Genomic DNA, 14,863 nt, shown 5'->3' with positions numbered 1-14,863 from the left:
GGAAACGCCATGTGCTTTTGTGTAGAAGATAATAGTGAAGCTACTTAGCATCACGGAAAACTTTTCTTGGTGGGGTGTACATTTCCTAATTCATAGCTGAATGAAAGGAGAACTTAATACACATCAGATCAGATCAGTTGCTCAGGCGTGTCAACTCTTTGCGACCCCATGAATCGCAGCACGCCAGGCCTCCCTGTCCATCACCAACTCCCAGGGTCCACTGAGACTCACGTCCATCGAGTCAGTGATGCCATCCAGCCATCTCATCCTCTGTCGTCCCCTTCTCCTCCTGCCCCCAATCCCTCCCAGCATCAGAGTCTTCTCCAATGAGTCAACTCTTCGCATGAAGTGGCCAAAGTACTGGAGTTTCAGCTTTAGCATCATTCCTTCCAAAGAAATCCCAGGGCTGATCTTCTTCAGAATGGGCTGGTTGGATCTCCTACTGGAAAACAATTGGTTCTGAAAAACTTCTGAAGATTATTTATTACTAAATGCTTTCAATGCTGCTGCCACCTAAGGATATGAGAATTGTCCCCTCTTATACTCATTTTATGAAGAATATAAACACCCAGAAATATGCATATATGTAAATAATGGTTTTTCTATGTATAATTTATGTCCAAAAGTATAATTTATATTCCAACTAAGACTGTCTGGATGAGAATTTATTCTGATCCTCTACTATTTGCCTTCTTCCATCTAAGCTTATTCCATAAACATAGAGAATTACATGTGTACTTTGTGGAACAAAAGAAAGACAAAATTTCCTCAAACTTTCCTTCAAGTGGTTTGAAAGTTGTCACTGATTTTAAGTCCTGAATTGAAGTTTTTGTTATACATATGTGGGTATATGTACACACACAAATACAGACTCATCTGAAAGGTGAGGTATAAATGAGCCTACAAGAAAATAACAAAACTGGTAATACAATGACTATCAAAGCTAGTGTTGCCTCTGTGGAGTAGTTTTGCATGCTATTTGTATCACAATTACATCTGGGAACTCCTTTCTACTTGGATACATCAAGAACAAGAGGCTGCTTGCTTCTTAGTTCCTTAGAGAGTTAGACTGTTTGGCCAGAGTTATGGAAAAGGGATTGTGTCGCAAGTCAAGTTATGGTTTCAGGACTGCTTCCAAATATTCCTGCTTTGGTTATAGGAGTAAAGAGCTGCGGATTCTTGAAGCAGTCTTTTTGGTCAAACAATTTAACAGGCTGTGGGTCTAGTGCCAGTGATTCCATTTCTAAAGGATTTTCCTTTGAAGTGTTTGTTCCTCAATGTGTTTTTCCAGCCAAACATATGCCTATGATTTGAAATCAGCTTAAGAATTTTCTTTCACACTTTAGTGTTCATGTTTAGTTTGCTGGCATTAAATGATGCGAAATAAACTTGTTTGGCTCCTCAAATCCCTCCAGGGACTTTGCCACTCATGGTTATTCTTAGAGGTGGCTTTTCATTGTCTCTGACTCTAGATGACACTTGACAGTTACTTTTTCAATTAATTTATTTCTGGGAAAGGGTTAAAGGAAAATATGCTCAAGCTGCATATATTCTGCATTTCTTTTCTAGAATTTCTTAGAAAATTATTTCTTATTTGTTAACCATTATCTTAAAGGTTTTCACTCCATCATTCATGTAGGTGTTCTTCTTGACCAGTACTATGTTTGGCTTATGATGTGAAATTGTGCTCACTGGACTAGACTTAAGATTCATTGAACAGTTCAGTTCAGTCGCTCAGTCATGTCCAATTCTCTGTGAACCCATGAACTACAGCACGCCAGGTCTCCCTGTCCATCACCAACTCCTGGAGTCTACCCAAACCTATGTCCATCGAGTCAGTGATGCCATCCAACCATCTCATCCTCTGTCGTCCCCTTTTCCTGCCCTCAATCTTTCCCAGCATCAGGGTCTTTTCCAATGAGTCAACTCTTCGCATCAGGTGCCCAAAGTATTGGAGTTTCAGCTTCAACATCAGTCCTTCCAATGAACACCCAGGACTGATCTCCTTTAGGATGGACTGGTTGGATCTCCTTGCAGTCCAAGGGACTCTCAAGAGTCTTCTCCAACACCACAGTTCAAAAGCATCAATTCTTCAGTGCTCAGCTGTCTTTTATAGTCCACCTCTCACATCCATACATGATCACTGGAAAAACCATAGCCTTGACTAGATGGAACTTTGTTGGCAAAGTAATATCTCTCCTTTTTAATATGCTGTCCAGGTTGGTCATAAATCTAACACTATATCCCCATCTATTTGCCATGAAGTGATGGGATTGGATGCCATGATCTTAGTTATCTGAATGTTGAGCTTTAAGCCAACTTTTTCACTCTCCTCTTTCACTTTCATCAAGAGGCTCTTTAGTTCTTCTTCACTTTCTGTCATAAACTTGGTGTCATCTGTATGCTGCTGCTGCTAATTCACTTCAGTTGTGTCCGACTCTGTGCGACCCCATAGATGGCAGCCCACCAGGCTCCTCCATCCCCGGGATTCTCCAGGCAAGAACACTGGAGTGGGCCGCCATCGCCTTCTCCAATGCACGAAAGTGAAAAGTGAAAGTGAAGTCGCTCAGTCGTGTCCGACTCTTAGCGACCCCATGGACTGCAGTCTACCAGGCTCCTCCATCCATCCAATCCCTCTTGCCTGGGATTTTCCAGGCAAGAGTATTGGAGTGGGTTTGCATTGCCTTCTCCCATATCTGAGGTTATTGATATTTCTCCCAGCAATCTTAATTCCAGCTTGTGCTTCCTCCAGCCCACTGTTTCTCATGATGTACTCTGCATATAAGTTAAATAAGCAGGGTGACAATATACAGCCTTGACGTACTCCTTTTCCTCTTTGGAACCAGTCTGTTGTTCCATGTCCAGTTCTAACTGTTGCTTCCTGACCTTCATACAGGATCAAGACCATCCTCAAGAAAAAGAAATTCATTTTACATGGGTCAGCAAAAGATTGAAAACGTTGAGATTCAGCCGTTTCCTGTCTTATTTGGGAGAGGAGAGACTTGTGTGTGATAAAACATTGTGTTCAGGGAGGATAAATTACCTATGATTCTGTTGGTTTTGTGAATGGTCACTGAAATTCAAATATTGGATGCTGGAGAAAGAGGCCAAAGTCAGAGTGTTATTTCATTTTCTAATTATTTGTAATTGTTTACTAATTATTCTTAAGTGTGGTCGGATATCCTGGGAAGGAACCAAGGAAGGCTTATATTCTGTACTCTTGGCTTCTTCCAGTGAACTGATTTTCAGATCATAAAGGACCAATTTTGAGCAGTAGCTGCTGCTGCTGCTGCTAAGTTGCTTCAGTCATGTCCAACTCTATGGGCTGGCACCCCATAGATGGCAGCCCACCAGGCCCCTCTGTCCCTGGGATTCTCCAGGCAAGAGTACTGGAGTGGGTTGCCATTTCCTTCTCCAAAGCATTAAAGTGAAAAGTGAAAGTGAAGAGACCTTTCTAAAGCCTTCTCTTGATGACTAAGATTGGAAAATCCTTTAACTTAGTCACACACTGCTATGGACTGAATGTTTGCATCTGTTTCCCTTGCACCCCACCCTTCCCAACCCGTTTCAGATGTTGAAGCCCTAATCGTCAATGCGATGGCATTTGGAGATGGAGCTTTGGTATGTAATTAAGTCATGAGAGTGGAAATCTCCTGAGTGGGATTAATGCTTCATACGAAGAGACAAAAGGGAAATGATCTCTCTCTGCCACATGAGGATTCAGAAGAAGGCAGCCATCTGCAATCCTGGAAGAGGGATCTCACTCAATACCTTGATCTTGGACCTTTCAGTCTCCAGAAGTGTGATAAGGTAAGTATGTATTGTGTAAGCCACTGGTCTGTAGTAATATTTTGTTACAGCAGCCTGAACAAAAACACATTAATTTCAGGTCATACAACATTCAAATAATTTTTCTATTTCTTGGACTAAGGTGACTTCTCAGATTACCTTTGTCCAGGTAATTTAAAAATTTTTATCTTTTTGTGATTTAAAAAATTATTTATTTTTAATTGGAGGATAATTGCTTTATAATATTATATCAGTTCAGTTCAGTTCAATCGCTCAGTTGTGTCCGACTCTTTGCGACCCCAAGAACTGCAGCACGCCAGGCCTCCTTGTCCATCACCAACTCCCGGAGTTCAGTCAAACTCATGTCCATCGAGTCAGTGATGCCATCCAGCCATCTCATCCTCTGTCGTCCCCTTCTCCTCCTGCCCCCAATCCCTCCCAGCATCAGGGTCTTTTCCAATGAGTCAACTCTTTGCATGAGATGGCCAAAGTACTGGAGTTTCAGCTTCAGCCTGAGTCCTTCCAGTGAACACCCAGGACTGATCTCCTTTAGGATGGACTGGTTAGATCTCCTTGCAGTCCAAGGGACTCTCAAGAGTCTTCTCCAACACCACAGTTCAAAAGCATCAATTCTTCGGTGCTCAGCTTTCTTCACAGTCCACCTCTCACATCCATACATGACCACTGGAAAAACCATCGCCTTGACCAGGCAGACCTTTGTTGGCAAAGTAATATCTCTGCTTTTGAATATGCTATCTAGGTTGGTCATAACTTTCCTTCCAAGGAGTAAGCATCTTTTTATTTCATGGCTGCAATCACCATCTGCAGTGATTTTGGAGCCCCCCAAAATAAAATCTGACACTGTTTCCACTGTTTCCCCATCTATTTCCCATGAAGTGATGGGAACAGATGCCATGATCTTCGTTTTCTGAATGTTGAGCTTTAAGCCAACTTTTTCACTCTCTTTCACTTTCATCAAGAGGCTCGTTAGTTCTTCTTCACTTTCTGCCATCAGGGTGGTGTCATCTGCATATCTGAGGTGATTGATATTTCTCCCGGCAACCTTAATTCCAGCTTGTGCTTCTTCCAGTCCAGCGTTTCTCATGATGTACTCTGCATATAAGTTAGATAAGCAGGGTGACAATATACAGCCTTGACGAACTCCTTTTCCTATTTGGAACCAGTCTGTTGTTCCAAGTCCAGTTCGAACTGTTGCTTCCTGACCTGCATATAGGTTTCTCAAGAGGCAGGTCAGGTGGTCTGGTATTCCCATCTCTTTCAGAATTTTCCACAGTTTATTGTGATCCACACAGTCAAAGACTTTGGCATAGTCAACAAAGCAGAAATAGATGTTTTTCTGGAACTCTTGCTTTTTTTGATGATCCAGCGGATGTTGGCAATTTGGTCTCTGGTTCCTCTGCCTTTTCTAAAACCAGCTTGAACATCTGGAAGTTCACGGTTCACATACTGCTGAAGCCTGGCTTGGAGAATTTTGAGCATTACTTTACTAGCATGTGAGATGAGTGCAATTGTGTGGTGGTTTGAGCATTCTTTGGCATTGCCTTTCCTTGGGATTGGAATGAAAACTGACCTTTTCCAGTCCTGTGGCCACTGCTGAGTTTTCCAAATTTGCTGGCATATTGCATGCAGCAGTTTCATAGCATCATCTTTTAGGATTTGAAATAGCCTCAACTGGAATTCCAAGTGGAATGCTATTTCAACTGGATTTCCAGTTTATGTGTGGTTACCCAGATGATTTAGAACATGCTTACTTTAGATTATCGGTGAAATGAATACTGTATCAAATGAAGAGATCATTCTGTTGTTTTCGAGATTGCATCCAAGTACTGCATTTCAGACTCTTTTGTTGACCATGATGGCTACTCTGTTTCTTCTAAGGGATTCCTGCCCACAGTAATAGATATAATTGTCATCTGAGTTAAATTCACCCATTCCAGTCCATTTTAGTTCGCTGATTCCTAGAATGTTGATGTTCACTCTTGCCCTCTCCTGTTTGACCACTTCCAATTTGCCTTGGTTCATGGACCTGACATTCCAGGTTCCTATGCAATATTGCTCTTTACAGCATCGGACCTTGCTTCTATCACCAGTCACATCCACAGCTGGGTATTGTTTTTGCTTTGGCTCCATCCTTTCATTCTTTCTGGAGTTATTTCTCCACTGATCTCCAGTAACATATTGGGCACCTACTGATCTGGGGAGTTCCTCTTTCAGTATCCTATCATTTTGCCTTTTCTACTGTTCATGGGGTTCTGAAGGCAAGAATACTGAAGTGGTTTGTAATTCCCTTCTCCAGTGGACCACATTGTGTCAGACCTCTCCACCATGACCCTCCTGTCTTGGGTGGCCCCACACGGCATGGCTTAGTTTCATTGAGTTAGACAAGGCTGTGGTCCGTGTGATCAGATTGGCTAGTTTTCTGTGATTATGGTTTCAGTGTATCTGCCCTGTGATGCCCTCTGTCAGCACCTACTACTGTCTTACTTGGGTTTCTCTTACATTGGATGTGGGGTATCTCTTCACGGCTGCTCCAGCAAAGCGTAGCCACTGCTCCTTACCTTGGATGAGGGGTATCTCCACACGGCCGCCCCTCCTGACCTTGAACGTGGAGTAGCTCCTCTCGGCCCTCCTGCAACTGTGCAGCTGCCGCTCCTTGGATGTGGGTTTCTGCCATACAATGTGAATCAGCCATAAGTATACATATGTCCCCTCCCTCTTGAACCTCCCCCCAACCCCATCCCATCCCAATTCTCAGTTGTGCCAGAGCACAGCACTGAGTTCCTAGTGTTGTACAACAGATTCCCACTGGCTATTTATTTTGCATATGGTAATGTATGTATTGCCCTGCTACTCTCTTAAATCCCACCCTTTCCTACCTCCCACCTGCCCCACCCTGCTGTGTCCAAAGTCTGTTCTTTATATCTGGATCTCTGTTCCTGCTCTGCATTCACCTAAATGAGGTGACTGACAACTTGTGGCTCCCATGATAGGTGGGAGGTACCTTGTCATGAAATCACTGTTGGTCTGGTGGATGGACAATCACTGGCTTCAGTGCTGGAGGCTGGAGAAAGAAGCCAAGTAGGAGCAGGGACTTCTCACTCAGGAGACCTACTTAGCCTAAGGACTCTACTAAGTTCTCATTTCTTCTCAGTGCACCTGCACCATGCTCCATGGACCCACTGACATACGAAGCCAAGGTGACAGACTATTATGGATAGTTCATCACATGCTGACTCAGCTAGTAGCTTTGTCCACTTCTCCACGCTCAAGCCTTGAAAGGCCAGAACTTTCAGAATGATCACATTCATGATGGGTACTTTAAAAAAAAATAATTTTATTTATCTTTGGCTGTACTGGCTCTTGCTGTTGGGCATTCCTCTGTTGTGGTGAGGTGGGGCCACTCGTTGTGGTGCTCGGGCTTCTCATGGTGGTGGCTTCTCTGGTCGCTGAGTGCGAGTTCTAGGGTGTGGGGGCTTTAGGAGTTGCTACGCGTGGGCTCAGTGGTTGTGGTTCGCAGGCTTTGGAGCACAGGTTCAACAGCTGTGGCACACCAGCTCAGTTGCTCCGTGGCATGTGGGATCCTCCTGGATCAAGGATTGAACCCATGTCTCCTGCATTGGCAGGCGGACTCTTGACCACTGAGCCACCAGGGAAACCTCTTGATGGGTGATTTGAAACATACAGTGTGTGCCTACATGTATGAGTTTCATTTGTTCATAAAGCTGGTATTTCAGAAAAAAAACTAGATTTGTTTTCTCCATTTTCTTTCTTTTTTTTTTTGACATCACATTATCTCATCTTCCTTTTCAGCTAAATCAGATCTCTATTCTACCTACCCTCTTTTGTAAAGACAGTCAGTTGGCGTGATTGTCAAATTTGGTGTAGAGTTTCCTTCTTACAAGAGATAGTCTTAATGTATGACATTTATTCTTTCAACACACATATATTTATAACTTCTGTGTGCTAAGCTTTGTGTGAAGAGGTAGTCAAATAATGATAAATATGTTATGGATTTTTGCCCTCAGATAGCTTATAATCAAGGAAGAGACATGGCATAATAATAATTATCTCTGCTATAATGCATGTTGTTGTTGTTTAGTCACTAAGTTGTGTCTGACTCTTTTGTGACCCCAGGGGCTATAGTCCACCAGGCTCCTCTATCCATGGAATTTTCCAGGCAAGAGTCCTGGAGTGGGTTGCCATTTTCTTCTCCAATGGATCTTCCTGACCCAGGGATTGAACCTGGGTCTCCTGTGTCACAGGGAGATTTTTTTTTTTTTTTTACCACTGAGCCACCTGGGAAGCTGTATATAATACGTAAAATGACATATTAATAACACAAATAAAATGCTATAGGGACTCAGAGGAACTTTGTCCTTTCTTGTTTGGTACCCATCTTTCTGCTGGGTGACTGGTTCTGAGCAAGGCTACCGGTGGGAGACAACATCTGAAGCATATCCAGACTATGCTATGTTACTACAGGAACTATAGCCTCACCTTTGAAAGACTGAGGGTTAGTCCAATCATGGTGACCCATCCTGGTAAGTATATTGTTCCCAGATTTTGAAGGAAACTAGTTACAGTTTTCTATTTGGAATAAGGGAGTTTTAAGAAATACAGAGATGGAAAGAGAAGAAAAAGAAAGAGTACACAATGGTTCTAGAATTTCCATGTAGGACATGCTTGGGGTGGCTGTCAGGGAGGGGAACAGGGGAACTTCCTATAGTATTTGTGTAACCAAACCCAGTTGTTTACTTAGGATCGTATATTTATTTGGGGTGGCTTGGAAGAGGCTGTTGAATATTATGGCTGGGGAGGGGATCGCAGGTCATTTCTTGGTATTTCCACTCGTGGTAAGTTGCTCAAAAAGGGGGCAAATAACTTTTATTAGGAGGTGATTTATTAAGGAGCATCTTTATATACAGGATCTTTTCCCAATTTTAGCACTGAAGCTCTGGCATAGAACTTTAGAAAAGTCCTGACATGAAGATTTGTTGAAAGGAACTGTACTTGACTCCAAAAGAATGCCACTATCTTATCTCAGATATAATTTTAATAGATGAGTTTATGTAGTTCAAGGAAACAATTTCTCTAGCCTCAGGGGAACAGAATCAGGTGGTGCCCAATCAACACTACAATTATCCTTCTGTCTTCTAGCCCACTACCTGCTCCGTGCTTTTTGTCTCAGTGCTTGCAGTGCTGGTGGCAAAAATGAAGAGTGTCGGAGGCCAGTGCTCTTGGATCCTTCCTGAAAACCCCTTGGTTAGATGAATCATTAAATGTCTCTCCACTCGGCCTGCTCAGCATTGCACTGCCCTGGCTCATATCTGCAGTCCTACCTTTGATTCTAAACTGAAGTTAGATTTGCTTGCTCCTTTTGGCACATTTTCATATCAAGAGCACAGTCTGTGATATGTCCATCTGCACGGCTATCTAAATAAGAGCAGACTTGTGGGGAGTGTGGCCGAGAGTTCACTTAAGACCCTTCACAGGCTCCTGCTGGCCTCTTCCAAACTGGCAGCTGCAAAGGAGGTTAATCATGAATGTATCAAATACGGTAGAGTGGTCTGGTCACACATTACACCTGGGAGTGTTGAGTCCTGCTTATAATCAAATGCCTGGTACTGTTTTGATGACTTGGGCTTTGACTTGTGTTGACTTGTCAGTGGGACAAGTCAACAAACCTTAGCTAAATAGTTGTGGTATATATTAGGAATGTTAGATAAGGCAGTGCCATGTAGTTCCTATCATTGTGCATTCTTGGATTGAAAATAAGCCAGTCTCTCAGCAGTTTGAAGAGAATGCCTTAGAACTGGCCCTTTGAACACCATAAGAATGAAAATGATATGTGGAGAGACTTTGAAGACACTCTGACTTGCTAATGTAAAAAATATGAAGGATCTAGATGTTTGCTAGGAAAATACAAGTGGGAACCAAACTATACTTAAAACATCTGAAGATCTTTCTGACATTTCCCAGATGGTTACCTAAGTAATTGAAGTTATAACTGCTTTAGTTTGATGTGTCAGTGTATACTCTGCAAGCTATTATGGAACCCATGACGTTCCCAGTCTGCAATCAATAGCAATATTAAGAAAAAAGAATTAATTGTTAGCATTGATAAACATTTAATTAAGGCCTATAAAAAAAAGCAATTGCTTGCATGCACATGATTCATTATCAGATTTTTATCATTTCATGATCAAATCTCCAAAGAAGCACATGCCAGTTACAAACTAAACCTAGAAAGTTTTCCAAGGACCAGTCATCTATTTAATATCTTGCATAAAATCGATGATGATTTAATCAGCTGATCACAGGCTGAGCCTAGTATATGGAGCAAAGTCTATGGAAGAAGAATTGGTGGATTGGTGAGGCAGTGGAATGAGAAGAGAGGGGTACAACTTGTCTAGATTCTTCTTCATATCCTCCTATTCTTTTTTTCAAAAAAGTATTTTTTTAAATTGAAATAATGTTGACGTACAAATTATGTTCATTTCAAGTGTAGGGCATAATGATTTGACATTTGCAGTTATAGAATAAAGTAATTAAACAAATGTTCATTTATTTATTTGGCTGCATGGGGTCTTAGTTGCAGCATATGGGATCTTTGATCTTCATTGCAACATGTGAAATCTATTTCCCTGACCAGGGATTGAACTCAGGCCCCCTGTATTAGGAGTGCAGAGTCTTAGCTACCGAATCATCAGGGAAGTACCCCCTGCCTCCATTCTTATATTCCATTCTACTTGAATTTTCAAATCCCAGGGACAGGGGAGCCTGGTGGGCTGCCGTCTATGGGGTCGCACAGAGTCGGACACAACTGAAGCGAATTAGCAGCAGCAGCTAGTAAATGTCTTTCAGACCTATATTTTTGTTTCTAATTTCTATGAAACTTCCAGATGTCTTCTGGGAATTTCCACCTAAATTCCCAAGCTTCTAAAACCTGATATTTCATCTCCCTTGACAATCTGAGTTTTCCTTTTAACTTACTGGTTAATACCAGCAGTTATTAGTTACTGGCGTTGACGTCTGAGAATCATGTTTCACTGGCCATTTTCTCTTGTTTGTCCATATCCACGTAGTTCTTAAATCATACCTATTCTTCCTTATCATCATCTCTTTGATTTGCTCACTTTTTTCTAGTCCTGTGGTGACCCCTTCAAAAGTTTGCATCCTTACTATAGCTTTTGATAACCTTCTAATTGGTCTTCCTACTTCTAGTTTCTCTGTCCACTAAATGGGCCAGTAACTTACCATAAAGCTTGTTGTATGTCCTAATTTGGGCTTCCCTGGTAGCTCAGATGGTAAAGAATCTGCCTTCAATGCAGGAGAACCCTGTTTGATTCCTGGGCTGGGAAGACCCCTGGAGAAGGGATAGGTTACCCACTCCAGTATTCTTGGGCTTCCCTCATGCCTAAGGTGGTAAAGAATCTGCCTGCAATGTAGGAGATATGGGTTCCATCCCTGGGTTGGGAAGATCACCTGGAGAAGGGCATGGCAACCGACTCCAGTATTCTTGCCTGGAGAATCCCATGGACAGAGGAGCCTGCAGGCAACAGTCCATGGGGGTCGCAAAGAGTTAGCCATGACTGAGCAACTAAGCACAGCATCAGTTCAGTTCAGTTCAGTTCAGTCGCTCAGTCGTGTCCGATTCTTTGCAACCCCAAGAATTGCAGCACGCCAGGCCTCCCTGTCCATCACCAACTCCCAGAGTTCACTCAAACTCACGTCCATTGAGTCAGTGATGCCATCCAGCCATCTCATCCTCTGTCGTCCCCTTCTCCTCCTGCCCCCAATCCCTCCCAGCATCAGAGTCTTTTCCAATGAGTCAACTGTTCGCATGAGGTGGCCAAAGTACTGGAGTTTCAGCTTTAGCATCATGCCTTCCAAAGAAATCCCAGGGCTGATCTACTTTAGAATGGACTGGTTGGATCTCCTTGCAGTCCAAGGGACTCTCAAGAGTCTTCTCCAACACCACAGTTCAAAAGCATCAATTCTTTGGCACTCAGCTTTCTTCACAGTCCAACTCTCACATCCATACATGACCACTGGAAAAACCATAGCCTTGACTAGGCGGACCTTTGTTGGCAAAGTAATGTCTCTGCTTTTGAATATGCTATCTAGGTTGGTCATAAATTTCCAAGGAGTAAGCGTCTCTTAATTTCATGGCTGCAGTCACCATCTACAGTGATTTTGGAGCCCCAAAAATAAAGTCTGACACTGTTTCCACTGTTTCCCCATCTATTTCCCATGAAGTGATGGGGCCGGATGCCTTGATCTTCGTTTTCTGAATGTTGAGCTTTAAGCCAACTTTTTCACTCTCCTCTTTCACTTTCATCAAGAGGCTCTTTAGTTCCTCTTCACTTTCTGCCATCAGGGTGGTGTCATCTGCATATCTGAGGTTATTGATATTTCTCCCGGCAACCTTGATTCCAGCTTGTGCTTCTTCCAGCCCAGCATTTCTCATGATGTACTCTGCATATAAGTTAAATAAGCAGGGTGACAATATATAGCCTTGACGTACTCCTTTTCCTATTTGGAACCAGTCTGTTGTTCCATGTCCAGTTCTAACTGTTGCTTCCTGACCTGCATATAGGTTTCTCAAGAGGCAGGTCAGGTGGTCTGGTATTCCCATCTCTTTCAGAATTTTCCACAGTTTATTGTGATCCACACAGTCAAAGGCTTTGGCTCTGTCAATCAAGCAGAAATCGATGTTTTTCTAGAACTCTCTTGCTTCTTCGATGATCCAGCAGATGTTGGCAATTTGATCTCTGGTTCCTCTGCCTTTTCTAAAACCAGCTTGAACATCTGGAAGTTCATGGTTCACGTATTGCTGAAGCCTGGCTTGGAGAATTTTGAGCATTACTTTACTAGTGTGTGAGATGAGTGCAATTGTGCAGTAGTTTGAGCATTCTTTGGCATTGCCTTTCTTTGGGATTGGAATGGAAACTGACCTTTTCCAATCCTGTGGACACTCCTGAGTTTTCCACATTTGCTGGCATATTGAGTGCAGTACTATCACAGCATCATATTTTAGGATTTGAAATAGCTCAACTGGAATTCTATCACCTCCACTAGCTTTGCTCATAGTGATGCTTCCTAAGGCCCACTTGACTTCACATTCCAGGATGTCTGGCTCTAGGTCAGTGATCACACCATCGTGATTATCTTCATTGTGAAGCTCTTTTTTGTACAGTTCTTCTGTGTATTCTTGTCACTTCTTCTTAATATCTTCTGCTTCTGTTAGGTCCATACCATTTCTGTCCTTTATCGAGCCCATCTTTGCATGAAATGTTCCCTTGGTATCTCTAATTTTCTTGAAGAGATCTCTAGTCTTTCCCATTCTGTTGTTTTCCTCTATTTCTTTGCATTGATCACTGAGGAAGGCTTTCTTATCTCTCCTTGCCATTCTTTGGAACTCTGCATTCAAAAGGGTATATCTTTCCTTTTCTCCTTTGCTTTTTGCTTCTCGTCTTTTCACAGCTATTTGTAAGGCCTCCCCAGACAGCCATTTTGCTTTTTTGCATTTCTCTTCCATGGGGATGGTCTTGACCCCTGTCTCCTGTACAATGCCACGAACCTCTGTCCATAGTTCATTAGGCACTCTATCAGATCTAGTCCCTTAAATCTATTTCTCACTTCCATTGTATCATCATAAGGGATTTGATTTAGGTCATATGTACATGGTCTAGTGGTTTTCCCTACTTTCTTCAATTTAAGTCTGAATTTGGCAATAAGGAGTTCATGATCTGAGCCACAGTCAGCTCCCAGTCTTGTTTTTGCTGACTGTATAGAGCTTCTCCATCTTTGGCTGCAAAGAACATAATCAAGCTGATTTCGGTGTTGACCATCTGGTGATGTCCATGTGGAGAGTCTTCTCTTGTGTTGTTGGAAGAGGGTGTTTGCTATGGCAGTGCATTCTCTTGGGAAAACTCTATTAGTCTTTGCCCTCCTTCATGCTATATTCCAAGGCCAAATTTGCTTGTTACTCCAGGTGTTTCTTGACTTCCTACTTTTGCATTCCAGTACCCTATAATGAAAAGGACATCTTTTGGGGATGTTAGTTCTAAAAGGTCTTGTAGGTCTTCATAGAAGCGTTCAACTTCAGCTTCTTCAGCATTACTGGTTGGGGCATAGGCTTGGATTCCCATGATATTGAATGGTTTGCCTTGGAAACGAACAGAGATCATCCTGTCATTTTTGAGATTGCATCCAAGTACTGCATTTTGGACTCTTTTGTTGACCACAATGGCTACTCCATTTCTTCTAAGGGATTCCTGCCCACAGTAGTAGATATAATGGTCATTTGAGTTAAATTCACCCATTCCAGTCCATTTTAGTTGGCATGGCCTAATTTAGCATCTGTCTCTTCATTTGTTGTTGTTTAGTCGCTATGTCATGCCTGACTCTTTGTGATCTTATGGACGGTAGAACGCCAGGCTTTCCTGTCCTTCACTATCTCCCAGAGTTTGCTCACATTTACATCCACTGAGTCGGTGACACTATCTAACAGTCTCATCCTCTGCTGCCATCTTCTCCTTTTTGCGTTCATTCTTTCCCAGCACAGGGTCTTTTTCAATGAATCAGCTCTTCACATCAGGTGGCCAAAGAATTGAAGCTTCAGCTTCAGTATCAGTCCTTCCAATGAATATTCAGGGTTGATTTCCTTTAGGATTGACTTATTTGATTGCTTTGCTGTCCAAGGGACCCTCAAGAGTCTTCTCCAGCACCACAATTTGAAAGCATCAATTCTTTAGTGCTCAGCCTTCTTTAGGGCTCTTCATTACCTATTCAGTAAAATACTTATGCTTCAGCTTAGCATTCACAATTGTCTGCAGTCCGTTGCAATATCAATGCAGTTTTCCTTTTTTCTATACTGGAGACTAATAATGAAACAAAGACTTTCCAAAAGAAAAACAAACTCAGAGAATTTGTATATATATGAGAAGAAACACAAGAAGGAAAATGATTCATGATGAAGCACAAAATTATAGGAAGGAATGAAGCCCACCAGAACAAGTAAACATAAAGAACATTGACTACACAGTGA

General features: G+C 42.4%; 1 protein-coding gene across 8 annotated transcripts in view; it reads left to right on the top strand.

Moving 5' to 3' along the window:
* Positions 1-14,863, top strand: part of MTERF1 (mitochondrial transcription termination factor 1) — a 334,773-nt gene that overhangs the window by 102,029 nt on the left and 217,881 nt on the right. For 5 of the 8 annotated variants that reach the window (XM_061413389.1, XM_061413390.1, XM_061413388.1 and 2 more), the window contains one exon: positions 3,572-3,810. The exons of 2 other annotated variants lie outside the window; for them this stretch is intronic. The gene's annotated coding sequence lies outside the window, so the exon portion shown is untranslated. Of the gene's footprint in view, positions 1-3,571; positions 3,811-8,087; positions 8,352-14,863 lie in introns of those variants that run through there. One more of the 8 variants, XM_061413392.1, reaches the window with a different exon arrangement.

Source organism: Bos javanicus, chromosome 4, assembly GCF_032452875.1.
Source record: "Bos javanicus breed banteng chromosome 4, ARS-OSU_banteng_1.0, whole genome shotgun sequence".
In the NCBI taxonomy this organism is placed as follows: Eukaryota; Metazoa; Chordata; class Mammalia; order Artiodactyla; family Bovidae; genus Bos; species Bos javanicus.
The sequence above is the reverse complement of the archived record's forward strand: the minus strand, read 5'-3'. Positions and strand labels throughout refer to the sequence as shown.